At 37.3% G+C, this 13,897-nt stretch overlaps 1 long non-coding RNA gene across 1 annotated transcript; it reads right to left on the minus strand.

Moving 5' to 3' along the window:
* Window positions 1-293: 293 nt before the first annotated feature.
* Window positions 294-13,679, minus strand: LOC110346114 (uncharacterized). The gene is made up of 3 exons (XR_002389956.2): window positions 13,415-13,679; window positions 1,268-1,507; window positions 294-391 (listed from the first exon to the last, which is right to left on the minus strand). It is a non-coding gene; the product is annotated as an uncharacterized LOC110346114 (long non-coding RNA).
* Between the last annotated feature and the right edge of the window lie 218 nt (window positions 13,680-13,897).

Genomic DNA, 13,897 nt, shown 5'->3' on the forward strand with positions numbered 1-13,897 from the left:
TTTACAGACTGAGGATGGCAAACACTGGGAACTGAACCCTCAGCTCAGAAGGATCAGCCAGGACTCCCACTTTTCAAACCTATTCCCTTGCCATGGTGCCTTCTCTAGGGAGATCCACAGATGTGTGCACATAAATATTACACATGCAGGTAACACTCACTGATACTGTCATAAATACAAATCCTTCAGCAGGACCTCTCTGATAACCACTGCTCCATCTGAATTTATAACACCATTTTAAATGCACTTTTTACTTACTTAACTTTTCTTAAAAAGCATCTCATTTTACTCACAGCTTATTGAATAAAATTATTTTCCTTCCTCCAGTGAACTTCCTTGCCCTTCATCCTCAGTAGATTGCATGTCTTTGTGTTTCTCTCCCAAGATGTCACTGTTGAACAAATCACAAGCCTTAATGCTGCCCAGTTCATGCTGTGATAACTTTTCATTCATAATTGCTTGAGGTCATCTCAATGGGAGTAATGGGTAGGAATGAGAATTTACCCCCAACTTGAATTAAAATAACTTCCAAGTACTTCCTAGAGCAGGAACAAAGATGAAAGGGGCCCCAAATTATGGGAGTATTTGAAATAACAAGGCAAGGGTGTCCTTTGAAATATACCCAGCCACATTTGTTTGCCTTTAAGTCAGATCACCTTAACCAAGGACATTGGGTGGCAGGAACAAATGGTTAATAATTGTGGAGGGAACCTGGCCAATTGGCTTTCTTTCTTTCTCTTTTACTTATCTTTTTATATTATTATTATTATTTTTTTTAACTTTGGCTAGAATACCCAGTAGGAGTGCAGACCGGAAGATCTGCTGTCTTTTGAACTGGAGACATCACAGGAAGCTGGGGAGGCTCCAAATTGCTAACCTGAGGCTGGAGCAAAAACTTTTTTTCCATGGAAGGGACTGCCTCCTCCTCCCCCTTCATCCGATGGCATCCCAAGTCCTGCTGGATTGCAACTGTCTTTGTTCCTGCAGCCAAGCCTCATAGCCGGCTCACACTCTGCCATGCGTATAACCCTGCACTAGAAAAAAGATTACAAAGAGGGCCAAACACCCTAGAGGGTTCCCCTTTATCAGAGCCTTCCCTGTCAGTGGGCTCCTCATTTCCTGGGCCCTTGTCTGATTATTAGTGTACTGACGGAATAAAAATAACCTCATATTCCTACATGAATCATAAATAAAACCCTTTTATTTCATCAAAGAGGTTGGCAGGTTTATAGTCCTTTGCAATGCAGGCACGATGTGAATGACATACCTTTAATTTTGCTGACAAGCTCATCCGGGTTCAAATGAAAAAAGAGTGAAAAGTGGGTGACTTGGAAAACGGTTGTGCTAGAGCTTTTTGGTGAGGAGAAATATTTCACCTTCTACTGTAGTCAGGGGACCAACGGGTCCTGGTAATGAACTCTTCAATTATATCCCACTTCTGACTCTTCAAAACTGCCTAAGCAACAATACCTCCACGATTATTGTTGACATTATAGATGGAAACACCCTGCAAAGGAAGAAAAAAAGGGGGAAAAAGGAAAAGTTAAAAATGGTGGAATGGGAAGAGACAGGCATTGAAAGTTTGCATCACTGGGCCATCAAATAAAATATTATAGATCTGAGCAAAAAAAAGTAATCTAGTTCCCCCACTTCCGCTCTTGTCCCTTCTCCTTCCCAAGGAAACCTTTTTGATGATCCTATGAACACTCCAAATTTCTATTGATCTAGGCCTCGACTCTCCATATCAGAGAACCCAGCACTCAAAAGCTCCACAGTTTGTACACTCAGCCCATCCAACTTTCATTTCAGTTAAGCATAAATTTTGAAATCCCTTTTTTTTAAAGGAAGACTCTAAGAAGGACCCATGTTCTGAGTACTGACCAAGGTATAAATGTTGCCTGTCTTCCTATTTAGAGACTTGAATGAAGCACTAATGCTGGTTTTATAAAATATTGACCTTCATGTTCTCAGAAAAAAAAAAATTTCAAAATTTTTGAACGAAGTTTTAGAGATCCGGGTTAGATGCAGGAAAAATCAAGAGGAAAAATGAAAGATTTTTAAAGGTTAATTACTAGAAAAGGAAGGAAGCCTCACTTTATGATGAGACCTTTCTGGTGAATCAGTCTAAGAAAACTTAGCCCCAAGGATTGAGATTTCAGACAGGCTGGCTAGAGTAATCCCAACTTAGTCTATTATTTTTACTGTCAAATTTAGACATTTTTTCATTAGTTGAGATAGTTGGGCAAAATAAATAGTTGCTAGTAGTGATCTTTAAGTTTCATCCTATTATAAAAGAAAAAAACAAAACTAGTCAGACATGACAAGGCATGAGGCTTTCTTTAAGGAAGCTAATCAGGACAGATGAGAAACTATATTGTGCTTTTTCTCTCTTGAAGTACAATATAACCTTTGGGAGAAGAGTCATGTTTTACTCTGGTTGTATAACTTTCCCAGAACCTGAAACGGTGTGAATCTTTGGCTTTCCAGTTGACATAAGAAGCAGGACAGGGGTGATTTAAGGAGTCTTGCACTCTCCTGCAAAGTCTCAAGACTCAGCCTCCTCTATCCAGCAATCCATGAGTCTTTGGGTGGAGACGAGGGAAGTGGCTTGTTTATTTCATAGATCCTTTGATTTTTAAATAGTTTATGCATATTTGGTAAGATTATGAAAAGAATCATATTAGGAAGATGCTACTGTGTCAGTTTGTCAGTTTTACAGATGAAGACATTGTGGCTCGAAGAGGTTAAATCTCACACCGAAGATCGTGCAGAAGGAGACCCGAGAGGGGAATATTTAAGTAGAGGATAAATGATAGTTAAGAGGCCTATTCCACACTTCTTAATTTTGACAATGAAGTGGGCAGTAAAAAAGTATGAATTGCACTTCTAGAAAAAGGGGAGCACAGATACCTGAGAAGTAACACTGGTAGTGCACCACTCTTCTTTCTGCAGACAGACTGGCACAGATGCTTACACTGTGACCAAGGAAACCTGGTCTGCAATACTCTTCCAGGTTCTGTCACAGCTGCTCTGGGCACATCCATGAGCCCCTTGGGCTGTGTGAGAAATCATCAGCTGGGCTCAAGGAGGGGATTCCCAGCCTCAGATCACTAGAGAACAAGGCAATCTCAAACCACGGAAGGGTAGAAAGAAAAGATTCAACCTTTCTTTTTACAACAAGCATTTACTCAGGACCTGCTATTCTATTTGAGACCTGTTTGTACCCATGAGAGAGATAAAACATTATTTAAAAAATATTATCTAAACTGACATGCAATGCTATGTCTGTATTGCTACCAAACAAATACTATGCAGAGAATGGGCCCAGTGAAGAATGGGGGATGCAGCCTAAAGCAAGGCCCAGAGAAGGCAGGTAACTCTTCCACATCCATATATCTTTGACAAATGTGTGAGCACTTATTATTTACCCAGCCCTTTGCAGTGATGAGGCTTCCTCAGATTGGCTAGAAAAGGAACAAGTTAGAATTCCCCAAATCATGAGGGGACTGGAACTCAAGAGGAGCCATAGCCAGTTCTAGAAATACCATCAAAGGCAATGAGACTGGGTGAGTTATTTTTCCTTCCCATGCCCTCATTCTCCTACTAGTGCCTCCTGTTGTTCAGAAAATAGAGATAGACAGTTTGCAGAATCAGCCCTCCAGGGAAAAGGCAGAAAATGGATCTGAGAAATACAGAATGAGTGCAGGTATGGAGGATGGTAATGACTATTTTACAAGTATAGAAACTGAGATTCCAAGGGGGTATGGCTTACATGAGGCCACCCACCTACTAATGGCAGGATGAAGACTTCACTCTAAATCTCAATGAAGGCTGGTACTGTCCTAAGAGCTTCTTCTCTATCATTATCCCCACTCCTTATTCCAGGATTGTGAGGAAGTCTTATTTATCTGCACTTTTTACATGGCACTATTTTTGTCCTATGTGATAGACTGAGCAAGAAGAGGAAAAATCCCCAGGGATCTAAGATGCTCTTGACTTCTGAAATCACACTGAATCTCTGGCCTACAGGAACAAAACATTAGTCATCAGAAATAAGCAGACAGCAGCACCATAGTGTTGTTGGTTCAGCAGCAATGTAAACTATTTTTCTGAGGGCTCTGGGATTAGTACTTCCATAGAACCAATTGCTCCTGATTCTTATTTCTGTGTCCTCGGCTTTAACTTTAGAGTCTGGTTTGTTCTACCAAGTCAGTCATGATTTGTAGACCACAAAATATGGCACCCATTATATTAAATGAATTAATGACTGCTGTGCTAGGTCAAATTGGTGAACTCCATGTCTCCCGATTTGACCTTAACTGTGTCCAATATCGTCTTTGGTTAACGCACTTAAATCCTATCTTGAATTCTGGATTTATCCCTTTCCTAGCCCTCTATGCTAAACTTGCTGGTGTCTCTGATCCCAATTCCAAGTTCTATTCTTGTTTCTTGATATAATAAACAGTTTCCAAATCATGATATCCTAGGAAAATGCCATCTGTCAGGCTAAATTCTTGAAGCTTATCTAAAACCAGCCACTTCCTCTCTCTACAGAACCTTACACTGCACCTTAAGTTTGCTTCCGGTAACTGTTGGTGAATAGCTGAGGTGTGTAGTTTTCTCCATTGTTCAGAGCAAGAGACTTCTTTCAAAGCTTAAATGCACTCCCCTAAAATGGTGTTTTTATGAACATAATAAATTTACTAAGAAAGAAGGCACATGCCTCTATTTGAGAGAGACAGAAAGAAAAAGAAATGGAAAAGAAGAAGAAAAAAGACTGATGAAACCATAGAGAAAGACAAATCAACTCTATTGAAGTCTAGATTGCTATCTTGTCAGGATTTTTGCAAAATTCCTCTGCCACTCTTTTAATTTTCATTACTTTCCATTTTCCTTGAATAAGCACAGAAGCAGGTTCTAATTTTACCAGAAGCTTTTCATCAAATCAGACTTTTTATTCTTGCTAGGTTATCCTAGTCACAAAAACATCTCTCTTTTCAAAGCTTGCATAATATCAGCTAACTCTAGTGGGGTACAGCTTCTTGAACCCACACAGCTAAGATGCAAACATTATTCTTTAACCTGACTCTAGTTATCTTTCATCACTTAGACTGACATTCTTAGTAGCCAGAATCTTCACAGAACCTCTGAGGTTTATAAAAATTTCCTTAATCAATGGCTATGCAGACATGAACTTTTTGAACTTAAAGTAAATCATATCTCTCTCTTCAGTGTTTTGAGTAATCTCAGACACTCGATTCTCCTATTTCCAACCTGGTTATAATGAAGACTTTTCTACATCCAGAGAAACCTTGTCTCAAGCAAGATTTGCCATTGTTCCCCGTTTCCTCTGGCACAGTAGTTGCATAGCAGGTCACCACTTCTCACCAGGGCCACCAGGGAGCACCTAATTATACTGAAGCAAAATGACGGAAGTTTTTTGTCGAGGACTGAATCCCACAGAGCAGATTCATGTAGTGCACAATCCTGCCTTTTGCATCTTCTCTGTCAAAGCATAAACTGGAAGATGTGTGCCCGTATCCTAACCCCAATATAATTAGGAGGGAGTTGGATTAGCAGGACCTATTGCATCCTCTTTGCTCACTGATGAGTGTGGTTTCTAAGATCTTTCCTAGCATGGATAAATCTGCTTTCCAGGTCCCTTAAGAAATGATAATGTGTATCTCACCTGTGAAAACTGAATAGAGTTAGACATTTAGAGCTTGTAGTAGGCTTAAAGTCCAATGTTAACCTCTCTTTTAAACACACAAGTTACAAAGAATATATAAAACAAAATTATTAACATATCTATCAATTGACGATTTGAATTATGTCAACCCCAGTGGCTTCTAAAGAGGTCCAAGACATAGTACTTCTTGCAGCGGCATGTGTACTATGATATCACAATAGATTGTAGCATGAGCCTGTCATCTTACAGGCAGGCTTTAGTCCAGACTGAAGGATCACTAGCTGTGTATATCTGAGTCCTTCAAAGATGTGTCTCCTTTGGACCTTCGCTTTCTCATCACAGAGTGAGATTCTGACTTCTGAAATTTTTGCAAGACTTTATCAAGCTGATGCAAGTAAATCATTTCTCAAATTTACTGGCATGCATTAGGCCCTTAAAATATTTGGAAAAATTTGACACAAAGATGTGAAAAGGTCTGTTATAGGGAGGGTACAGCTTATATGGTCTTTGAGTATTCAGAGTAGAAGAAAAACTTGATTCACTAGCGTGATCAGGAAAAATTCCAAGAGACTGAGGTGGGATCAAGAGGAGGGTTATCCAGGGAAGCTGAATGACCCAAATAAAGATGAAAATGTGGGAACTCTGAGTGAGAAAAGGGAAGAAAGAAGAAATGACTTTTTTGAGTGAGAGATCAAGAAGGGCCCAGCGGCATGACAAGTGGAAACACAGCAGAAGCCAAGATAAGCTTTTAAATTATAAAAGGAAGACACTCTTAGGGTCTTGGGACTTGGGTAGATAGTTAATTGTCCATAGGAGAAATGCAGGAAGAAAAATCAGAGTGTTGTTGATTAGAGCTTAGAGATGGTAGACAAGTTGTATACCACTGGAAGAATCAGAGCGTCATGATATGAATGGGAAGGAAGGGATAGAAAAGAAAAATGAGTATGTGACACCCAAAAAGCAAATGCATAATCTGTAAGTGCTAATTAGATGGGAGTAAGTAAAAAGAAAGGTTTTGCAGTTGAATTTGACCATTTGATTTTGCATAAAAAGGCAATGATAAATGATGTATCCTTTAACCTGAGTAGCAAAATTAAGAGGTAGAGCTAGCTTTGTAAAGCCAAAGAAAAATCAGTAGTACTTTGCCCACAGTTTACTTCCACGTGTCCCTTAAGGATCTGGAATGAAATGAGGGACATAGTTTCAGTGAATTCTAACAAGATTATATAACATATTTTGAATATGAAACGAAATGTAGCATCTTTTCCACCCATAGCAGGTAGGGCTTTTTGCCAAGTGATGCTGGAACAGCACATCTATTTTGTTGGGCTGAGTCACTGTGTCTTCAGAAATGGTTCTAATCTCAGCTCTACATGATGGCTATGGAAAGTTTACTTGCATTTTTTTTCTGCGTCTCAGGATTTTTTTTTTCTCCCTCTAAAAGGAAGATAATGACATCAACTTGTCCTCCATTGCCACTGCAACATATTTTGAGAGAAGTTTGCATATTTTCTGAGAAGATGCTCAGGGCTCTGGTTCAGCCTGTTCTGTCTCAGTGCTCCCAGAGGGCAGCATGGATGCCTGTATGGCAAGAAGGAGCACTGAGGAGGGGAAGTACAGCTGATGTGCTTGTCTCTCCCAGGAGACTATGAGCTCTTCAAACTGGGGCCACACTTCATGTCAACCATCTTGTTCAACATATAAAAAGTAAAGGAGTGAATTGAGAAGTAAAAAGCATATTTCATTAGTTTGTACAGTGGAGACCATGCTTACTTAAGAAAAGAATATGACTTCTCTTTGACAAGCTTAATTAATTTTTGAAACAAGAACAAAGCACCTGAAAATGGTTGTCCCAGATACTTTCTTGATTCAAAGTTAAAAATATGGTAACTTCTTGGTTATGCGAAAGGTATATGTTAGTCAGCCTTTCATTACTATAACAAAGTGTCTGAGATAATTAACTTTTAAAGAGGAAATGTTTATTTTGGCTCACAGTTTGGGAGGTTTTAGTCCATGGTTGCTTTAGGGTATGTAGCCAGGTAGTAAATCCTGGCAAGTAGCATGGAGTGGAAGAAAGCTACTTACTTCCTGTCTCGGATGCAGAAAGGAAAAAGAGATTGATATATCACAGCGTCTTTCAAGGACACAAATCCAATGACCTAAAACTTCTGCCACCTTCCAATACTGCCAAACTAAGGACAAAGACTCTACCATATGGGACTTTGAGGGATGTTTCATATCCAAACAATAGCAGTAAGTTCAAGTAATGTCTTCATTAGAGGACAAGGTCAGGAAACTAAGATTGAGTTAAAGAAGGACTCAGATAGTAATGATGCCATCAAAAGCACAAGTCAACATATTCAGAATGACAAAGCATTTAATAAATTATGTAATTTTTCCAATAACATTTGCAACTATATTACAGGGTCATTTGGGCATTTGGGGAAAATATAAATATATCCTTTCCAAGTGGTTCTTTAAATTTGTTGAATATGATGACATATGCACTTATACATAGTGGAAATATATGCAAAGAAGAAAAATGGAGGAGTCTCCAAATATTTCTTAAGTGATACAGTTTGAAAATCACCTAGACTGAAGAGTGGCATTTTATATAGCATTGTGCTTTTCTTTTTGAGACTAGAACTGGTCCTTGACAAGGAATTGGTGTTCTGATTGTTCTCAATTTTCATTACTTGTTCTTATATTTCTTCAGCAAGTACTTGGGATGGACCAGGAATTGTGTAATACAGCAGAAAGGAAATTAATAAAAACAAAAATATTTTGCTGCTTTGTTTGCTAATTGATAATATTTCAGACAAGACAAGGATAATTTACAAATTGAGTTTTTAAAAAATCAACAAAAACAAATTGAATATTTGTGAGTTGATGCTTAAAAAGAATGGCCAGGGATGTTGCTCAATGGCACAATGCTTGCTTAGCAAGTGCAGGGTCCTAAGTTTGATCTCCAATATCAAAAAATAAATAGATAAATAATAACTGGATCATAAAATAGCTGAACCATCTTAAAATTCCCAAGATCTAGATAGAAGCAGCTCATAAAACTCATGCTTATGATCTCTTATTAGTTCCAATTTATGTTTAATTATAAATACAAATATATTAATTACAGAAGTTACAATAAAACATAGAAATAGCCAATAGGAATAAAATCTTTGGCATCCTTTTAATTCTTCTAAGATTGACACTGTTGTCTACGAGATTCCGAGGTTGATTGGCTTGTAAAAGGTACATTTATTTTTGACAAAGTAATGTAAAATATAGGTGTTTATTTTAAAAGCAGCTAATATTAATATTGAAAATTGGTCATTAAATTTATTGATGACCACATCATAGTCACTTAAATATGTATTGGTTTTCTAGAGGAGGAGGGTGTAAGAAAGAAAGTGATTTTATCTTGTTCATGCTCTTTTGCAAGAAAAGTGGCTTTTTAAAAAAGGAAGACATTTATATTATGAAACTATTTTGGAAATTCATTCCTTTACAAAAATAAACGTTGAAATAAAGCATTGGCACTGTTGTCAACATTAAAGTCCTGATTCTTCCTTATCTATTCTATATCAGCATTAAGTGTTCTTCACTAGCAAACTTGAATGTGAAATTCCATTCTTAGGCAACTATAAAGAAAGAAACTCAAGGATAAATGAAATCCATAACCACACATTAACCTAAGCCTTCATTATCAACTTTGTCTCCATCCCAACCTTGATACTGAAGCATGTTAAGAAGGAATATATTGACACATTGGAAATGGAAACAAGAATTATTTTCTTTTCCTTCTCTAATTGTTGGTTGAGATGTAAAGGAAGAGTGGCCCAGGAAAAGAATAAGAAGTAAGCAGTTTAGGCAATCCCCATGTTCCTTGGGATCCTAAATTGAGAACTGAATACAATCATTTAATCCATTTTTGAGGACATTCTGCTCTATTTAGCATTGTGCTACATTATCATGGGAGTACTGGGGGACTTAGAAAATAAGTCCCTTGCTATAGCCAAAAGATTGTTATAACAGAACTCACATAAGCCAAGTTTCAATGAGGACACAGCAAAGATCTATTCTTTTTTTAAAGTTTATTGGTACATTTTAGGTATACAGTATGATGACATTCACCATTGGGAATTTGTACCTTTACATGATATATCTTGGTTCTTATTTTGTCCCCATTCCCCTGCCCTCCCTTCAACCCTTCCACCTCTCCCTATTTACAAAGACTTTGTTTTCATTTTTTTCCTTTTTTCATATTGTTTCCTTTCCCATAGTATTTTAAGTAGAAAGAATTTGATACAGTGAATTGAGCGCTTGAAAATTGGTAGAAGGATGGAAGTTTAGGTTCTAGACTGAGCTGTAGGAAGCATCTGCTAGAATGACTTGGGACCTCTGGATGACTGTCTCCTCTAATGCTGCCACGGGAGCCAGAGGGACGGAAACTATGGGACTGCTACTTCCACTTTCACCATCCTCAGTGGCTGTCAGCACATTTCAAAAAATTGACAAGGAATGCCACCGTACAAGTGACTATTGTTTTTCTTGAATCCCTGTAGAAACAGCCAAAGAAGCCAGGAGATGGCCTCCATCTCATTCCTTGCTTCTTAGTTGTACAGATACACATTTGCCTATGCTTACTTCACAATGAATTCTAGTTGCAAGGGAAACTGGGAATGTATTTTTAGTTTTCCAACCTTTTCAAATAGAACAAAGATGGAATGAAGGCTACACTTATCTAAGTTCTCCATAAGACTCTAAACTAGCATCTATTGGTGGCCTTCTGTATTTAGACAATATCCCAGAAACTTTAACTTCAGTGCATTAATTAATTTCACTTAATTAGAGGTGGTGTTCACTTAGGTGTAGAAGAATAGATGGATGATTTAAGGATGATCTTGTTTTCTAAAACAAGACAGATAAATCAGAGGTAGGAGCCAGTATTACTGCGTACCCCAGGCACATTGGAATGAAATGGAAGGATATATTGATTGGATGGCAGTTTAGGAGGGCAGCACCAGAGAAAAGCAGTCTAGGGATACTAACAGTGATGGTGGTCAGGGTTCAAGACTTCTCTTACAAGTCCAACAAAAGTGTTAGGACAAAGTGCAGAATGTTCTTCAATCTCTGAACTATTGTGGCAAGTTACTTATCCTTTGAGCCCTACCTGAACTCTTTTTTAATCAAAATTCTCCTAATGTCTCTGGCCAAGTTGGTCTTCTCTTGCTTACAAAACCCTCTAACAGTGTGTGTCCCACCAAACACATAAACACGGCTTCCTAATTTTGCTCAGTTTTCAGTTCTTCTGTGTTAGACTGGTGCTCCTCACAATGAATCACCAGGAGGAAGGATGCATGGTGCCCATTATTTGCTTCCCTCACTTCACCCTAAGTCCACTTTTGCTTCTTTAGTGAAGGGGACCTTAAATACAATTATTTTCCCTATGTATTAAAAATATAATTTCATCCTTTTCTTATGGATCTTTTTTTTTCTTCCTCTCACAGTGTCTTTTTTTTTTTTTAATGACTTCTCTAATGCTACCAGGAACTCTGGTCCTGTTTCCATGTTTCCTTTACCCTTATTATCTCACTTGATATGGTTTTCTTGTGTCTCTCTGTACCTTAAGCCAATTATTTTCTTGCTTTCTGTACTTTCCTTCTCTACCCTGGTTCACATTCTCTCACTTTGGCTCTTTTCCAACCTCTTCTATATTTTTATACTTTATTCCATTTGTCTCCTTAATTGGGGTCCCTGATTTTGTTTGTTTCTGCCTCTGCATCTGTCACCTTCTGTGCTTCCTGTTGTTTATTTCACTTTATATACATATACTGTCCTTATTTTAATTTTTTCCTCTCCTGTTTCCCACTCTGCACCACTCGCTTCACCCATCTCAGAGATTTCAGCTTTTTTTTGTACAGTGATGCTCACAGGAAGCCTCTGATCCCCTTGCAGGACAGAGGAAGCCCAACATACAATTACTCTTTACCCATTGGTCTGTATAAAATCAAAGGCTCAGGACCTGTAGTCAGATCCAAAGTCCCCAGTATCCATGGCCACCTCTATGGAAACGTTCACCTCACCACTGTACTTTTTTTTAACAACATAATTCATCATAGGAACAATTTATTTTGAAATTCACCCCAAAAGACTGTAACAAAATCACTTCACTGTAGGACTCTCCTGTCCATTTTGTAGTTTCATGGCTTGCCATCTGCTTTAGATGTCAGCAGAGGGAAAAAAAATCTTTCTTTCAGTTCTAGATTGTTTGGAATATATACATATACATACACACACATATACGACATGGAACTCCATGTGGTTGTTACATGTTCATATGCACATATTTATATACACATATATACATACATATATATACAAGCACTGAAAGAATTTTACACTTTGTAAAAATAAAATATATTTAAGTATATATAATGTCTGTAATATATTTACTTTTATATAAAATATATGTATACTTTACCTATATTATACATGTACACACACATATATATAGTAATTCAAATTATGTTAATTCAGTTCAACATTCAAAAGGGTCTTATAATAAGAAAACAAAATAGCCTCTGTCAAATTAGTGATTAGCCATTTAGAGAATAAAAAATAACAGTGCTCTGAAATTCATCATATTTAAAGACATTTAAGCTATTTCATATAAATTATTTTATCTCAACCAACTGCCTCTGTTATTGTTGACTTGTTTCTTTTTACATGTTTTTAAATCTTGTGAAGTGAAAAATGTATTAGAGGGGCTGAGGAGATGTTATCTCTCTTAATTTTCACAGCAGAGAAACAAGGGCAGAACCTAGTAAAATTTCTTAATAGACTTGGCCTATTGGGTAGCTAAACAGCTGACACCTAACTAGAATCATCCTTATCTAGCTTCGCATCAGTTTTTATTTATATTTCTTGCCCTGCTTTAAGAATCTTCCAAACTAACAAGTACACATTCCAAGATCCACTTTAACAGAATCGAGCTGGAATTATAGGTATTTATTTTCTTTATTTAGATAAAGAAAACCAGATTTCAGAAGCCAACATCACAAATAAAATTAATTAGGTACAGTAGATTGAACTTTCTTTTAACTGACCATACATATTTAGCCAATCAGGTAATAGGAATTGAGACAAAAGCTATTTGTTGAGTCCCAGTGGTTTTCAATACCTCAGACATTACATACATCAGCAACTTAAGTGGATCTTTAAAATTTGCATGTTAAATATATTTTCTATGAAAGTAACATTGAAAATAATTATAAAATAATTTATTCTCAAAGACCCATCAAACTTTTAGAATTTAAGTTTACATTTCACTTCTCTTTATGTGTCAGTAGGAACACTTTGTGTCTATGTTTGGGAAGTATTTATGTTAAAAGGTTTATTTTGACTTGGTGGAGGCACTGGAGTCCCTCAAGTTATTTAGAAAACCTCAGTAAAAATAGAAGCTATATATATCCAATTTATAAATTTTACAAAAATGTAAGCAGCACTAAACTCTCAATTTTAGTAGATCAGCTTCCTGACAAAAAGTCAAAAAAGTGAGTAAAGAATAACCCTACTGAAAAGATTCACTGCAAAATAAAGTTTGGCTTGCAAAACTTCTAGATAGATACATAAAGTATCGTAGGTTCAAATAACTGGGGATATCAAAGTTTGTCCACGCAACCTTGCTTGGCAAATACTTTTTCTCTGCTCATAGAGGGACCCTACCTGTCCTTGAGCACATGCTTCCCAGTCATTTCTTCACTCCTGCCCAAAACTGGCCTCTCTTGGGATTCTGCTATCACCATATCAGAGACTGTGATGGCTTCCTGTAACCAACAATCCCTGCTTTTCCGCAGTCAAGTTGATGAGACATTGCTGATTCATATTAACTGTGCAAGTTACTAAACTCACAGAAAACACGATCTCAATTTGGCTACATATTAAATGTGCCAGTCTCTGTTGTCTTACCTAACACTCTTAACTGCATACATTTAGCTCTTGATTGGAGAATGATTTCACTTCAGACTGAAAAGAAACGGCTCTGGCCTTGGTTATTTTGGCATACAAGTCTCCAATATGACTCTGTTTTCTAAGCAGACATTAATGATTCTAAAACTAATATTCATTGTTTGAAGAGGCACAGTGCCCTTGGCATTTACTTAACCTTTTGTCTCATGTATGAGTCTGAGTCAGCCTAAATCCTTTTCT

This window comes from Heterocephalus glaber, unplaced genomic scaffold (assembly GCF_053883595.1).
Source record: "Heterocephalus glaber isolate CG9 unplaced genomic scaffold, H.glaber_assembly_v1.0 deba00001457, whole genome shotgun sequence".
NCBI lineage: Eukaryota > Metazoa > Chordata > Mammalia > Rodentia > Bathyergidae > Heterocephalus > Heterocephalus glaber.